Source organism: Protopterus annectens, chromosome 9.part0 (assembly GCF_019279795.1).
Source record: "Protopterus annectens isolate FY-2018-M chromosome 9.part0, PAN1.0, whole genome shotgun sequence".
Lineage (NCBI taxonomy): Eukaryota > Metazoa > Chordata > Ceratodontiformes > Protopteridae > Protopterus > Protopterus annectens.
In genome coordinates, this window is record NC_056743.1 from 1,041,191,052 (window position 1) to 1,041,206,990 (window position 15,939).

Here is a 15,939-nt window from a genome sequence, read left to right on the forward strand (position 1 = left end):
TTTCCTGGTACAAACTGGGATTGCAGCTCTATATTGAGTTTTAGTGAAAGTTCCCAAAGATTCATTGCCAGCCTGCAAAGAGGGTAAGAATGGGTACCTCCCTGCTTGTTTATGTACCACATAACTGTGGTATTGTCTGTCTTTATTGGCAGGTGGCCTTGATGCAGGAAGTGCTTGAAGGCCTGGATTGAATGTATCACTGCCAGCATTTCCTTTTGGTTTATGTGCAGGCGAAATTCTGTTTGTGTCCATTGTCCTTGAATGCATCTGCCCTCCATGTGCGCTCCCCATCCATGGTCTGAGGCGTCCATTGTAATGGTTTGGCTGATATTTGGTTTGCTGAAAGGCAGACCCATGTTTGACTGGCTTACTTGAGCCCACCACAGAAATTGCTTTTGAAGGCATGGAATGAGGGGGATCAAAGCTTCTAGGCTGTGACTGTGTTGAGACCATAGACTCCTTAGGTACCATTGTAGTTTCCTCATATGCAGCCTTGCTTGTGGAATCAGAAGAATGCAAGATGCCATGAAACCCAGGGCCTGCAGGATTTTCCTTGCAGTCAGTTGGGTTTGTTTTGTCAGGTTTCTGAAATAATCCGGTAGTTGTTCTTGTTTTTCTTCTGTGAGAAAAGCCATTTGGGTGGTTGTATCTAGTTTTGCACCCAGAAAGATTATTCTTTGGGATGGAACAAGTCTTGATTTCTGAATGTTGACTGTGTATCCCAAGACCTGAAGTAGGCGGATGGCATAATTCAAGTGTTTTACCAATGTTTGTTGGCTGTCCGCTTGTATAAGGCAGTCGTCCAGGTATGGGTATATTTGAATCCCCTGAAGTCTGCAATGTGCAATTACTGATGCCAGGCATTTCGTGAATACTCTGGGTGCAGTAGATAAGCCAAAGGGCAATGCTGAGAATTGATAATGCTCTGAACCTGCAAGAAATCTGAGGTGTCTTCTGCAACTTTGTCTGATAGGGACATGCAGGTATGCCTCCTTGAGGTCTAGAGTTACCAGCCAGGATCCCTTGCCCAGCATGGGAAGGAGTTGCTGTAAGGTCAGCATTTTGAATTTTGGCACAGTGAGGTAAGTATTTAGTGCGGACAAGTCCAGAATAGGCCTCCATTGCTTTTCTTTTCTTGGGACAAGAAATAGTCTGGAATAAAATCCTTGGCCTTGTTCTATGAGAGGAACATTTTCTATTGCTTTCATTTGCAGTAGGTTGGAAATTTGCTTGAAAGCCTCTGTCCTTTGATTCAGTGGCAGATTTGGCATGCCTTGTCTTTTTGGTAATGTATGAAAATGGAATCTGTATCCTTTGTCTATTATTTGCAGTATCCATTTGTCCCTTGTAATAATGTGCCAATTTTCTGAGAATAAAGATAGCTTTCCGCCCAAAGGTGCTTCCAACTGAGCCCTGGTTGGCGGGGTCAAAGTCAAGTCATTGAGTTTGTCCTTGTGCAGCAGGTGTAGGTCCTGCACTACCTCTTTGGTTAGGAGGCTGCCATTGACGTCCTCTGTAGGAGCCTCTAGCTTGCCCTCTACCTCTGGCACGCCTATTTTTGCCTCTTTGAAATCTGTCTGTGTCTGGAAAGGACTAATTCTTAGAAGGCCAATTTCTGCTGAATCTTGGTGGTTGGACCTGGAGAAAATCTTTGACTGTCTGTACTGACTTAGCCTTTTCCTCAAATTTCTTTAAGACCTCTTGAGCCGTGGAACCAAATAACTTTTGTTTTTCCAGGGGTGCATCCAGGAGCTTTGCTTTAACATGATCTGGCAGTGTTTGCTCCTTCAGCCAAGCATATCTACGTATGACTGCACCTGTCATTGCTGACCTACATGAAGCTTCCAATGCATCATAACCACACTGTAAAAAATGGTTGCTAACCTGCTGGGAGTTATGCACCAGATCCTGAAGCGCCTTGCGATCTAGGGGTTCAGGTGAGGGTAGTTTTTTATGCAATTCATCTAACAGATATTCTTGATACTGTATCATATGGAATTGACAATTCAATGCTCTCATAGAAAGAGTGGAAGAAGTGTACACTTTTTTACCCCATCTCTCTAAGGCCCTGGATTCCCTTTCAGAAGGAAGTGGGTTCTTAGTAGTGGAGGTTGCAACCCCTTTAGGCCCCTGGGAAATAGTTTCTGGGTCAGCCGAGTGGCCCTTGTAAATGAATAGATGTGTGTCCGGGACCCTGTAGTACCTGTCGGGTTTGACAGGAGCCGGAGGAAGGGAGTCTGGGGAAATACTAGACTCGGAGTACACATCCTCTATAACATTTAAAACAGGAGGAATAGCCAAAGGTCTATGCTGAGGCAAATGCAAAAAAGTCCTTAACCTCTTCCTGGAATCAGAGAATTCCTGGCCTTGCCATTTAAAATGCTCTCTCATGGAGTGAAGGGTCTCCCCAAAGGACAACTCTTCAGGGGGGGGGGCCGAGGGAATAGATTCCTCTGCATCAGAATCCTCGTAGGCCGGAAAGGCCTCCTCCTGGTAATCTGAAAGGGCAGAGTCATCTGAGGCCTCATCAGAGGACTGGGGATCTGTCTGCTCAACCCTGGGCCTTTTGCCAGGAGGAGGTTGAGAACCCCTGTCTGGGTGTGGCTGAGAGCCCCTGATTAAGGAGATAAGGTCCTCAGCTAAGCTTAAAATTTGTGAACCTGTAGAGGATCCCTGAGGAATAGCCTTGGGAGGGAGAGATTTTGCCTGTTTAGCAGCTTTAGCACGAGTGAAGGCCTTAATGGACATGGATACAGGAGGCCTGGCTGCCCCACGTGCTGGGGTAGTTTTATCCACAGAAATGGTGTCGGGTATTTCCGGAGCACCAGTTTCAGAAGGTAATTCTAAGACCGACCCAGTGGAAGCCTCCGGTACCGAAGGTACCGGCTGTGCGGTGTCGTCGGTTGGAACCGGTAGAGATTCGGTTTCAGCAGAGACCGAGACACTAGCGGTAGGCCTGGGCGTGGAGTCGGCCGGAACTGCGGACCATGTGTGTGTCGGTCCTTTTCCTTACGTTTTTTGGGTAAATGAGCTGTCGGAAGCTCCGACGGCATTTTATAGCAGTAAATTTGCCCAAAATATTCCTCTGCAAACTCTGCCCGACGCCTAAGAGTGCGTTTATTGAAGGAAGCACAGGCTGTACAGGCCGAGACGTCGTGGTCTGGGCCTAGGCAAGGTAAGCAGTAAGAGTGGAAATCCTTATGAGGTATTTGTTTCCCACAATTTAAACAATTATTAACTTTAACCGTTTGATCTGACATCGGCTGAGGCAAGAAAGAGTCCCCAACGGGGTACTTAGCTTTTTTGAAGACTTCAGTAGCTGAAATCACAGGAGCTGGCCGACCGGCACTTGCGAACTGCTTCTGCTTCAGGCACCGCGCGGCAAGAAAGACTGAGGAAGATGGCGTCGGCTGTCGCTTTTATACCCCAGGCACTCTGACGTCGGGGAAAAGGGCGACATCAGCCGACGCCGGACCCAGACTTTGGAATCCGGCCGACCGAAGGGCTGCCTGAGGCAGGACAACCCATATGTAAGGACTGCAGATGCATCCTTGAAGGACATCTGTACTATGTTCATTGTGATACCCTGCTGCAGTCATCACACTTGGGTAAAATCCCAAAGCTAAGGATGGGTGGAGGAGTCATAGAGGGTTAGAGGAGGCTAGAAGGCCCTGCAGAACTACAGTGGCGAAGCCAGCTCTAGTCTTAGAGTAAAGTGGTAAGTGATAGTGTTTGGTAAAGGTGTGTACTGAACTCCAAGTTGCAGCTTCCAAAATCTCCTTGGTTGGAACCCCCCTGAGGAAGCCTGTAGATGTAGCTGTTGCCCTGGTAGAGTGGGGCCTAATGGTAGCAGGAACTGGTTTTCCATGATGGGTATGGCAAAAATGAATGCAATGTCCTATCCATTTGGAAATGGTTTGTTTTGATATAGCCTTCCCTTGTGAAGCTGTGGCATAGGATTCAAAGAGCTGGTCAGATTTTCTGAAAACCTTAGTCTTAAGCAAGTAGTAACGAAGTTGCCTGTGAATGTCCAAGGAATGCAGGAGTCTTTCTCCTTTGTTCTGTGGATTTGGGAAGAAGGTGGGTAAGTGGATGGTTTGATTTAAAACCACACTTGAAACCACCTTAGGCATGAAGGAAGGATTAGTTCGTAGAGAAACTCTGTCTTGATGGAAAATGAGGAAAGGTTTCAGTGCCATTAGTGCCTGCAGCTCTGAGACTCTTCTAGCTGAAGTTATTGCTAGCAGCAGGGCAGTCTTCCATGATAGAAACTGTACATCTGCAGAGAAAGCTGGTTCAAAGGGAGGTAGCATAAGTTTTTCCAGAACAAAATTGAGGTCCCATGTTGGTGTAGGTGCTCTTCTGGGGGGGGGGTCTAATGTTTTTTGCCCCTCTGAAGAACTGTCTTAGAAGTGGATGTGAAAATAAGGGTGGATCCGTGTTGTAGTGGGCTGAAATAGCTGATGCATGGATTTTAATGGAAGAAAAAGAAAGTCCTTTGTACAACATCTCGGTTAAATACTGTAGAATCTGAGGCACGTGAGGCTGAAGTGTGTTTTGGCCTTTAGCTTGGTTCCAGGCACAAAATCTTTTCCATTTGTCCGAGTAGGCCTTCCTGGTGCTGGGCCTCCTAGCTTCCAGAAGAACATCCATAACTGCTTGGGAAAGAGCAGCTGGCTGGATGCTTAGTTGATTTTCCATGCAGCCAGATTTAAGGTTTTGAGCTGGCTGTGTAGAATCTGATTGTTTTGCTGCGTGAGCAAATGAGCAATTTGTGGCAAAATCCAAGGTGGGCCCTGGGCCATATTCCTTAATAGTGGGTACCAGTGCTGGCGTGGCCAGTCTGGGGCAATGAGTATCAGTCGTGGTCTCTCCTTTCTGACTTTCAGAAGCACCTTTGTGAGGAGAGGCAATGGAGGGAAGGCATATACTGTCAGGTTTTTCCAACTGAATGAGAGTGCGTCCACTTTCCAAGCTTGATGGTGAAGTGTCCTTGTACAAAATTTTGTTAGCTGATAGTTTTGGGAGCTGGCAAACAGGTCTATGTCTGGAAGGCCCCATTTTTGAGTTATCATTGCAAATACTTGTGGATCCAGTTTCCACTTGTGGGGATCCATGATATTTCTGCTGAGTTAGTCTGCCAATGTGTTCTTTTTTCCTGACAGGAATTGAGCTTGTAACTGGACTTGGTAAGCCAGTGCTGTGTTCCACAAGGTCATTGCTTGCCTGCATAGAGGGTAGGAGTGTGCACCCCCTTGTTTGTTTACGTACCACATTACTGTGGTGTTGTCCGTCCTTATTGTAAGTTGTCCTGGATGTAATAGGTTCTTGAAGGCTGTCAGAGCATTCTGTACAGCTAGCATCTCTTTTTGATTGATGTGCAGATGTCTTTGATCTGCAGTCCATACGCCTTGAATGCACTGTCCTGCCATGTGTACCCTCCAGGCGTAGTCCTATGCATCTGTTGCATAGTTTGCCTGGCTGGGGGCAAGGTGAAAGGCTGACCCTTGTTGAGGTGACATGCTTGTGACCACCATAGAAACTCCTGTTGTATGCAAGGAATGAGAGATATCATTGTGTCCAAGCTGTGGCTGTGTTGAGACCATACGCTTTTTAGGTACAACTGTAATTTCCTCATATGCAGCTTTGCAAATGGTATTAGTAGTATGCAAGATGCCATGAAGCCCAAGGCCTGCAGAATTTTTCTTGCAGGGAGTAGGGTCTTTGTTGCCATTGTTTTGAAATATTGAGTCAGTTGTAGTTGTTTGTCTGGCGTCAGATAAGCCTTCTGGGCCGTTGTATTCAAGCTGGCACCCAGGAATGTCATATTTTGTGAGGGTACTAGTTTTGATTTCTTTTCGTTTACTGTGTACCCCAGGCAACTTAGAAGATGTTTTACAAAAGCCAGATGTTGTAAGAGGATGTTCTTGCTTTCTGCTTGGATGAGGCAGTCGTCCAGGTATGGGTATATTTGAATTCCTCTTTGTCTGCAGTATGCAATTACTGGTGCCAGGCATTTTGTGAAGACCCTGGGTGCAGTAGATAAGCCAAAGGGCAGTGCAGAGAATTGGTAATGGGTTGAACCTGCAATGAAACGGAGGTATCTTCTGCAACTTTGTCTGCTAGGGACATGCAGGTATGCCTCCTTGAGGTCCAACATTACTAGCCATGCTTTCTTGCCCAACATGGGAAGAAGCTGCTGTAGTGTTAGCATCTTGAATTTGGGTACTTGTAAGAAGGTGTTTAGAATTGAAAGGTCCAGAATTGGTCTCCAGGCACTGTCCTTTCTGGGGACTAGAAAGAGTCTTGAGTAAAATCCTTGGCCTTGCTCTCGTGTAGGTACCAGTTGAATGTCCATGAGAGCTGTAATTTGTTTTTGTGCGCCTGACCATTGATTTTGTGGCAGGTTTGGCATTCCTCTTTTCATTGGCAAGGTGTGGAAATGGAATCTGTATCCTCGTGAAATTATGTCTAGGACCCATTTGTCCTTTGTGACAATGTGCCAGTTGTCTGAAAAAAGTGCGAGCTTTCCTCCCAAGGGAACTGCCAAGAGAGTGTTGCTTGGCCAGGTGAGGTGCAAGTCATTGAGTTTGCCTTCTGGTAGTTTGGGACCTGTCTTCTCCTCCCTTCTGTGTTGCAGTGCCCCATTGTCGAGGTTTGTATTGGGCTTGTGGTTGTCATCTGCCTCTTGGACGTCTGTACTTACCCCTCTGTGGTCTGTCAGTAGCTGGAAAGGACCAATTTTTAGTTGGCCAATTTCTGCTGAAGCGAGGGGGCTGTACCTGTAGAAAATCTTTGACTGTCTGCACAGATTTTTGCCTTATCCTCCATTTTCTTTAAGACTTCTTCTGCCTTAATTCCAAATAGAACATCCTGCTGTAAGGGAGCATCTAGAAGCTTTGCTTTAACATGATCAGGCAGAGTTTGTTCCTTTAACCAAGCATGTCTACGTATAACAGACCCAGTGACAGCTGCTCTGCAGGAAGCCTCCAAAGAATCAAAACCACATTGTAAAGTATGTTTGCCCACCTGTTCAGTTGCATGCAACAGATCCTGCATTTCTTTCAATTCAGACTGTTGAGGGAGTGTGCTCATTCTTTGTTTTAGCTGAGACATTAGAAATTGCTGATATTTTAGCATGTGAAATTGGCAATTTAGTGCTCTCATAGCTAGAGTGACTGAGGTGTAAACCTTTTCCCCCCACCTGTCTAGTGCTCTGGAGTCCCTTTCAGAGGGTACAGGATTTTTTGCCATAGAAGCCTTAGCCCCTTTGGGACCCTGGGAGATAGTCTCTGGATCAGCAACAGGGCTTTTATAAAGGAATTTGTGGGAATCAGGCACTCTATAGTATCTGTCTGGTTTGGGTGGAGCAGGAGGCAGAGAATCTGGGTTCAAACTAGATTCTAAGTAAACATCATCCACAATGTCTAAAAGTGGTCTGTGCTGGGGGAGTAAAAGAAACTCTCTGAGCCTTTTCTTTGAGTCAGAGTAGTCCTGACCTTCCCAGTGAAAATGTTCCCTCATAGTGTGTAAAGTTTCCCCAAAGGAGTAGTCTTCAGGAGGAGAAACTGAGGGAATAGAATCCTCAGCATCAGAATCTTCATAAGGGGAGAAGGAGTAATGTTGGTCCTCAGAGGAGCCTGAGGAAAGACACTTGATCAGAGGAGGTATAATCTTCCTCTTGTCCAGGCCTTTTGTCGGGTGGGGGTTGGGAACCCCTGATTAAAGAGATCAAATCTTCAGCCATTTTGAGCATATGTTTCTTAGGCATGGGGCCTTGAACCGGAGACTGAAGTGCAGTCTTTTTAGGTTTAATAGGAGTCTTAAGCTTAGGATACGTTTTTATGGTGAGCGTCGTCGGTCTGAAGACGCCTTCAGAAACCGAAGGTGTTTCTGCAGCACCTACATCTCTTTCTGCAGAGTCGTCGGTAGGGGCTAAACAAAATGGCTGCATCGGCCTAGCGCTCTCCGCCAAAGGCTCCGAAGTGGTCTCGGGTTCCAAATCTGCGGTAGTCAGGGGCTGCGTCGGAGCCTCACTGAAGACCGGTAAACCAGAGACCGGTCCAGCCGAGGCCTCAGAGTCTGGCTTGGGTCTAGGCTGTCTGTCCTTATCCTTGCGTTTTTTGTGCACGCCAGTAGTCGGTTGCTCCGACGGCATTGTGTAGCTAAATTTTCTACCGAAGTAGTGTCGTGCGAAATCAAAGCGTCTTTTTATAGTACGCTTATTAAACCTAGCACAAAAACGACAACCAGTGACATCGTGGTCTGGGCCTAGGCAAGGTATTCAGCAAGAATGAAAATCCTTATGAGGTATTTGCTTCCCACAAGAAATACAATTGTTAACTTTTTCTGACATCGGTCTGAGGCAAGAAAAGTTTCCCCAACAGGGTACTTAGCTTTATTGAAGACTTCGGATCTGAAATTCGACTTCGAAAATCTCAGGAGTCGGCCAACCGGCACTTGTGAACTGCTTCTGCTTCGGGCACCGCGCGGCAAGAAAGACTGAAGAAAATGGCATCAGATGCATTATATATACCCCTGGCACACTGACGTCAGGGAAGAAGCGACAACAACTGATGCCGGACCAAGACTTTGGAATTCCGGCCGACTGTGGGACCGCCTGACGACAGGATAACCCAAGTGTGATGACTGCAGCAGGGTAATACGATGAACATCTGGTTTAGAGTCTGACATGGCACCTGCAATTCCGACCATGTGGGTTCTATCCCTAAGCCAGTTTGCAACCAATCTTGTGACATAGGGGTTGATATTTAAGCTGGTGAGCTTATTTATGATGCCCGAGTGTGGTATTGTGTCGAAGGCATTTGCAAGGTCAAGGTAGACTGTGTGGACTACCTTCTCTTCGTCTATGGCCTTGGTGACTGTTTCAAAGAAACTGACCAGGTTCAAGAGGCAAGATCTCCCCTTAACAAAGCCGAATTGAGTAGGATCCAGTGTTTGGAGGTTCCCAATGTCTTTGTTTATGAGTTCCATGATGATACGCTCTGTAGCTTTGCAGACCAGGCTAGTTTAGGCTTATAGGGCGATAGTTTCCAGGGTCCGTTGTGGCACCACCTTTATGGAGTGGGACCACTGTTGCTGTATGCCATTCTTTGGGTACATATCCTGTTGTAAGGCTGAGACTGAACAGTGATTTTAGGTGAGGGTTCAGTTCTTCTTGGAGCTCATGTAAAACGCAGCCCGGGACACCATCCGGTCCCATTGATGCTGGTTTGTTTTGCTTTGGAGAGGGCAGCTCTCACCTGTGCATCTGTGATATCAGGGAGGCTACACTCTGTGGGGATAGTCATTTGCTCATTTGTGGGGGAGGGGGGGAGTAGTTTGCACTGAACCTGTCTGCCAGGATGTTGGCAATGTCTGTGGGTTCAGTGTATTTTTTGTCATTTTGCACTAACTCAGAGCATATCTGGGAGTTTCCACCCAGGTTTCTGACATAACTAAAGAAAGCCTTGTGATTATCTTTAGCGTCTTGTGCAAATTTTCTTTCGAAGCGAGCCTTAGATGATTTTATGAGGGATCGTAGTTTCTTGCTAGTACTGACCAGAGTTGCCTTCCCTTTCAGGGATTTTGCTCTATCATGTAGTAGTTTCCTCCTTCTGTTGTACAGCTTATTTATGGCTGGGGTCCACCAGACAGGTCTCCTGCCTTTGGAGGAGTGTGTCTTGGTTTTATTTGGGATAGCACGATCCATGCATTCCTGTAGGTATCCATAGAATGCATTTGTAAAGGATTCTGAGGTTTGGGACGTATTTTCCACTGGCCCTGGGGCTTTGAAGGATTCCACCTCAGTTTTGAGAAGTGGGAAGTTTGCTTTTGAGAAGTTTTTGACTGTGGTTTCCTTTGCTGGTGGTGGGGACGGGATATGGATGTCCATAGTGATTAATTTATGGTCAGATCTTACCAATGAGGGGTATACCTCTGGTATGGAACATAGAGTCCCCATGTTGGTGATGATCAGGTCCAATATGTTTTCCCCTCTTGTGGGAGTGGTGACCAGTTGTTCCATAGCATTTGAGTTTATAAATTCTAGGAACCGTTGGGCTAGGGTGTTGGGGCTTGAGTAGTGCTCCCAGTCTATGTTTGCGTAGTTAAAGTCACCCAATACAATGGTGTTTGGAGAGACCTTCATATTCTCCAGTGTCTTCAGGAAAGCCGAGTGGGGTTCCTGAGTTTGGGAGGGTGGTCTGTAGAAGGCTACAAACTGGAAAGCAGTTTTGCCCACTGTTAGTTGCACATGGATGGTCTCAGATGCTTTGTGCAGTGCCACTAGCCTGGAGGTATGGGTATCTTTGATGAATATGGATACTCCCCCTCCTCTTGTGGTTTGGTCCGAGTTTTGGGGACGAAAAGCATGGTATGAGGTATAGCCTGGTAGTGCTGGGGTGCTCTAGGGAGCTTTGAACCAGGTTTCTGTTACTGCATAGATATAGATATTCTCCATACTGAGGAGAGCCTCGAGTGCGTGCATCTTGAGGTTTAGACTTCTGGCGTTGAGCAGCATTACCCTTAGTTTCTTTTTCCTTGTGTTGTCTAAGGAAGTGGGTTTGTCTTTTGAGCCTTGCCTAAAAAAAGGCACTATGGGGTGGCAAGAGCCTTGGCCAGTATTCGAAAACCCAAGGGTGACAGGTGCAAGCTGTCCCTAGCGAAGCAACGTGGCTTGTCATCCCAGGCTGACAGACACTGGATCCCCTTTGAGTGACACCAATACTTTAGCCAATTGTTGAAATTGATAATTTTGTCTTTATACTGTGGTATCATTCTTGGTGAAGGTAAGATGCTACTCAAGGTCAGGGTCATACCGGCCTGGGCCACATGATCAGAGAGCTCCTCTATGTCTCTTTTCATGTAATCCAGGGAGGTACGTCTCAGGTCATTCACACCAGCATGGACAATGACGGAGTCATATTTGTACTTGCTTTGGAGTGACCTGAGTGCTTGTGTTATGTGGCGGATCCTGGCACCCGACAGGCAGCTTACAGTGACCTTCTCCTTGTTCAGCCTGGTGAGAGGGACGTCAGTGTGTCTGACAATAGAGTCATCTATTACAAGTGTATTAGGTGTGTTGTTTAGCCTTAAGGGCTGTGACTGTGTGGCACACTGACTTTGTGAATTATGTGATATGTGAGTATTGTTGTGGGGTAGCAGTTGCTTGGATGTCTGCTTTGGAGGTCTCTGTTGCTTGGGCAGATTTTTATTTAGAGCCTCTGAGTATGTTTTTGTGTGTTTATGTGTTTGGTTTGCTGTTGCGATAGATCTATGTGAGACTGGATTTGTGGTGTGTGTGATTACCTTCTCCTCCAGACTGACCTTGCCAGTATTATGTTGAGAGAGCTAAGCCTCCAGTTTGGCTATATAGTTGCATCTCTCACATATATTTGAGCTTGTTGGGAAGACGAAAGAGTGGTCAATGTACATAAGGCAGTTGTAACATTGCCTCAAGATTCCCATATTCACCAGCTGGACTGGAGAGTAAACCTGAAACTGACTTTTGGACATGCCAGAATAGTATAAGGAATTACTTTTTGACTTGATCAAAAAGGACCAATACGGTGCCAAGTACTTAAAGGGAGTATAAGAGGGTGTAGTGCTTTAGTTTATTACTGCTTACTTATAAGACACTTATCCTAGCTACTGCTGGGTTTTAGAAGGAAAATAGAGTGCTTACTTTGAGATTTGGAACAGTTCTAAGGGAAAAAGTGAGGAGCAGACTTTGTGGAGCCGGCAATAGTTTAAACCTTATTAAGTGGTGCTGCCCGATGCTGCGCTATGCGCAAAACCGCGTAAAAGAGGGTTTTAAAAGAGGGGAATCAAGGAGTTTGGAATTGACCCAAAATGGCCAATAAAACTACAGTTTCTAGGCAGTAACCACTCCCACAGGGGCAGGCAGGCTGTTCAGCGTTTACCACTGCCACTGATGAACACAGAGACTTCCCTTTAGCCCAAGCAAACAATGGCCTCCAAGAAACTTACAAACAGTTCAGAACAGCAAATCTGTAACTGAACTTTTTTAAATTTCAAAAAGTGGGAAAAAAGTAAGATTTTTTTTGTTTTTTTTTGTTTTGTTTAAAGATAGCAGAGATACACAAGTAGCAACAAGTTAGAACAGTGCAATAAATGACCCCATACTTGAGTGCTAGGCCAGAGACAGGTAAAATGCAAGTTTTAAGAAAAAAATGATTTTAAAATAAGTGCAACACAGGAAATGCAGTAAACAGGCTCTAGATGTGCTCTAAATACAGTTCCTAATACAGATATCAAGTTTAGCAAGCTGGGAAACATCAAAAAGTAGGCGGCAATGCATAAATCTTAACAAATAATCTGAAGAAAAATACTTACAATCTCAAAAGTGGCTCCTTTCTTCTCTCAGCATTTTCTCCTCTTCGCGGGTGCTTCACCAACAGCCAACAAGTCTGAAAATTTGCCAAAACCATGAGGCAATCTGATTTTAAGACAGGGAGATCAAGGAGTTTGGAATTGACCCAAAATGGCCAATAAAACTACAGTTTCTAGGCTACAGTACAGTTAAATTGAAAAGTCCATAAGCTATATGTAGAAACTTTTCAGGAAAATAGTTTTAGGGTCAATGTAAACAGTCAAGAAAGGTAAGATGACAAGCTTTTTTTTTTTTTTTTTCATTCACCCAGTGGTTAATCATCAAGCCCTGTCTGCTGGTCTAATGCCTTCATTTGAAATTCTCACCCTGGTGGCTTCCTGGTCTTCTGTTCACCCTGAGCATCTCCCTTCCAGGAGAAGTCCTGCTGTGAAGAAGTCCCATTCCTCCTCATGCATGATCCAAGGGCTAGTACACCTGCTGGCCATGCAGTTTGGAGAGGTTCAGCAGATCATCATCTTCTATCAAATGAAAGACTTTTCTGCTGGCCTAACATTCAATCCCCCCATGCTGACATTGCAGACTGGGACAGACAACAGGAGGTCATACTGAACATGTGTCCTGTCTCTGGTCACTGACTGGGCATACCTACCCTGTCCCCTCTATCCCCCACCTGGCATTAATAGTTCAGATTCCCCTGGTCTCCACTACATCTTATGAAGTGATGCCTAGCACAATACCTTTCCCCAAGGTAAACATGCCCATCCTCTCATACTCAGATCACCTGGGCTACATTCACGGTTTTACTCCACCACACCACTAGAGCAACTAAGATGACAATGAGTTTCAAGGCACATGATGAAGTCAGCACCGAAGAAGGAAATATGTGCAGGGGTCAGGGTAGAGTAAGATAGAAGCAGGACAATGAACAAGATTAGATAAGAGAGAAGAAAATACCAAGGAAGCCATACTCATGACATTTAGGTGGATTACAGGCAGTAATTTTGACCTGTCTTGTCCTGGGGGGGGGGGGGGGGGTGTTGGGGTCTGAACACTGGTGTACCTATGTGACATATCCAGAGATCCTCTGAGTTGAGCTCCTGAGGAGTAGAAAACTGGTAAGGGGGAGGAAGAGGGATGTAGTTAGCTGTAATGCAGGTGGTCAATAACAAAATAAAGATGGAAGACATTTTGAGTAGAAATCACAGGGAAGGACTGGATATAGTATTTTTACAGGAAAGTATGTAGTCTAAGAGAGAAAAGAAGATGCAGAAGTAAGGATATAAATGAAAAAGGGGTAGACTGTGGTCTAGGAGGTGGGAAAAGAAAGTAGGGATATTAATAAAAGAAGGAAAAGGTTTCTGCTGAGAAAAAAGAGGGAAATGTGGGAATTGTAAATAAATGGTATGCAAAAGTACTTTTGAAGTCAGAAAAGTAGCTGAGTGTTAATATTATGTCCAAGTAGAAAGGAGGAAGAAGCAAGAGCAGGATGTGTGCAGCTGATAGAATAAAGTAAAAAGTAAAAATGACACAGTAATACAGGCAGAGGACTTTAATACAGTTCTGGAGCCAATGCTGGATAGGTTATTTGGGAAGGTGGAGTTCATTGTGAAATTTCAGAAACATTTGAAGAAGTGTATGAAAAGGATAGGAGTGTTCAACACATGCATGGAGAGGAATGCATGTGTGTGTTGGGGAGGCATGATGCAATCCACATTTAAAAGGCTGTATGGTAAGTAAGCAAGCAAACAGACTAAAAAAATATGTTGGTAGCTACTAAAACCTTATGTAAAGTGGAGACTATATATACATGCTTAGAGGGCTGTCAGACAATTCCTTATTGACTATAGTGTAGAAGACGGAAGGAAGTGATGGACTGCTGTAATTATACAGGACCAGATCAGATAGAGTGTTTGCCAAAAATGTCTGAGGAGATGCTCCAACGGAATAAGCTAAAACAGGGATGGGGAAGTAAGGGAATGGAGTAGAATTAAAACAGCTTGGACTGCAGAAGGAATAGGGTGCACAGATGAGTGGAATAGGTGGAGGAGGGAAAGTATACGTGGGTTAGAAAAGGAAAGTACAGTTGTGCACACTTACCATAAATGTAGATGTTCGAGTGTATTCACTGTTGCAGTCATTACAATTGGGTTATCCTGCTGGCAGGCTACCCTCAGTCGGCCTGAATTCCAAAGTCTAGGTCCGGCGTCGGTTGCTGTTGCCTCTTCCCTGACATCAGTGCGCCAGGGGTATAAAAGATACAGACGACACCATTTTCTTCAGTTTTTCTTGCCCCAGATGTCAGGTGCACCCAAAGGGTAGGCTAAAAATATGTCAATAATACATGCACCAAAGTATATATTTTGCCTTCATCTACAAGCAAATACACCACATAGGTTGTATAGAATACAGAAGTACAGATAAGTTCTAGCAAAGAAATAGGGGATGGCGGGTGGGTAACCTGGACTGCAACAGTGAATACACTCGAACATCTACATTTATGGTAAGTGCACACAACTGTACTATGTTCTGCGTGTTTCACTGTTGCAGTCATTACAATTGGGTAGAATCCCAAAGCTAAGGTTGGGAGCCTGGAGCTAAACAGCATTAGGAGCAGCTATTAGGCCCTGCAGAACTGCAGTGGCAAAGCCTGCCCTGGATTTAGAGTAGACTGGTAAGTGATAGTGCTTTGTGAAGGTGTGCACTGAACTCCAAGTAGCAGCCTCTAAAATGTCATAGGTTGGCACTCCCCTGAGGAAAGCTGCTGAAGTGGCTGCTGCTCTGGTTGAATGTGGCCTAATGCCCTTAGGTACTGGCTTGCCATGTTGTGAATAGCACAAACGAATGCATTGGCCTATCCACTTTGAAATAGTCTGCTTTGAGATAGCCTTTCCTTGTGCTCCTGCAGCATATGCCACTAGTAGTTGCTCTGTCTTTCTGAAAGTTTTGGTTCTGTTCAAATAGAAACATAGCTGTCTGTGTATGTCCAAAGAATGCAGAATTCTCTTCCCCTTATTCTGTGGGTTTGGATAAAAGGTAGGCAGATGAATAGTTTGGTTAAGGGCCACACTGGGCACTACCTTAGGCATAAATGTCAGGTTTGTCCTCAGAGAAACCCTGTCTGGATAAAAAATAATAAAAGGTTCCACAGCCATGAGTGTCTGTAGCTCTGAGACTCATCTTGCAGAAGTTATTGCTAGGAGCAGAGCTGTTTTCAAGATAAAAACTTTATATCAGCTGTTGCGGCTGGCTCAAAAGGAGGCAGGGTGAGTTTTTCCAAGACATAACTGAGGTCCCATGCAGGTATTAGTGATCTCCTTGGAGGCCTTAAATTTTTGGGCCCTCTGAGGTACTGCCTTAATAAAGGGTGAGAAAAGATTGGTGGCTCTGGATTGTAATGAGCCGAAACGGCAGAGGCATGAATTGTTATAGATGAAAAGGGATAGGCCTTTGTCCAGCATCTCAGTCAAGTATTGCAAATTCTGAGGAATGTATGGTACATCTGTGTCAATTCCTTGTGCCTGGTTCCAAGCACAGAATCTATTCATTTTCCAGCATAATATTTTCCAGTACTAGGCCTCCTGGCC

At 45.2% G+C, this 15,939-nt stretch overlaps 1 protein-coding gene across 1 annotated transcript in view; it reads right to left on the reverse strand.

Annotated features, from left to right (window-relative positions):
• LOC122811782 (keratin, type II cytoskeletal cochleal-like) overlaps positions 1-15,939 on the reverse strand; it is a 200,030-nt gene that overhangs the window by 73,971 nt on the left and 110,120 nt on the right. The window lies entirely within an intron of this gene.